Source organism: Penaeus monodon, chromosome 22 (genome assembly GCF_015228065.2).
Source record: "Penaeus monodon isolate SGIC_2016 chromosome 22, NSTDA_Pmon_1, whole genome shotgun sequence".
In the NCBI taxonomy this organism is placed as follows: Eukaryota; Metazoa; Arthropoda; class Malacostraca; order Decapoda; family Penaeidae; genus Penaeus; species Penaeus monodon.
The window spans coordinates 32,276,953-32,277,215 of NC_051407.1; positions in this window are offsets into that span (position 1 = coordinate 32,276,953).

A 263-nucleotide genomic window follows, 5' to 3' on the forward strand; every position below is an offset into this window, starting at 1 on the left:
TCCGGTTTTCCGTACTCAATTTGATTTCAATTGGTGTTTTGAGTCGCCATCTTGATAATTCGATATATAATAAAATACTTATTGTGCCACTCTCGCCTTGGCACGTGATGTTGCTGCCAAGATTCTGAAGAATGGTTTCGCAATAAGTAAAGAGAAGAACGAATATTGTATAGAGGGCGTGTGAACATTTGCAAATTTAATGTTCGGGTGTTTATAAATGTTCGCACTCCCACCACATACACACAGACATACACATGCACTTG